Here is a 289-nt window from a genome sequence, read left to right as displayed (position 1 = left end):
TTCCTTCCCTCTCTCCTTCCTTCCTTCCCTCCTTCCTTCCCTCCTTCTTTCCTTCCCTCCCTCCTTCCTTCCCTCCCTCCTTCCCTCCCTCCTTCCTTCCCTCCCCCCTTCCTTCCCTCCCTCCTTCCCTCCCTCCTTCCTTCCCTCCCTCCTTCCTTCCCTCCCTCCTTCCCTCTCTCCTTCCTTCCCTCCCTCCTTCCTTCCCTCCCTCCTTCCCTCCCTCCTTCCCTCTCTCCTTCCTTCCTTCCCTCCTTCCTTCCCTCTCTCCTTCCTTCCTTCCCTCCTTCCT

The 289-nt window shown here is 60.2% G+C and overlaps 1 protein-coding gene across 26 annotated transcripts in view; it reads right to left on the bottom strand.

The window, feature by feature from the left end:
- The window catches only part of DMTN (dematin actin binding protein), a 29566-nt gene that overhangs the window by 14857 nt on the left and 14420 nt on the right, over window positions 1-289 (bottom strand). The window lies entirely within an intron of this gene.

Source organism: Sapajus apella, unplaced genomic scaffold (genome assembly GCF_009761245.1).
Source record: "Sapajus apella isolate SASKATOON/1434 unplaced genomic scaffold, GSC_monkey_1.0 scaffold21, whole genome shotgun sequence".
Classification (NCBI taxonomy): Eukaryota; Metazoa; Chordata; class Mammalia; order Primates; family Cebidae; genus Sapajus; species Sapajus apella.
Note: the sequence above shows the minus strand (reverse complement) of the source record. Positions and strands in the feature narration are given on the sequence as shown.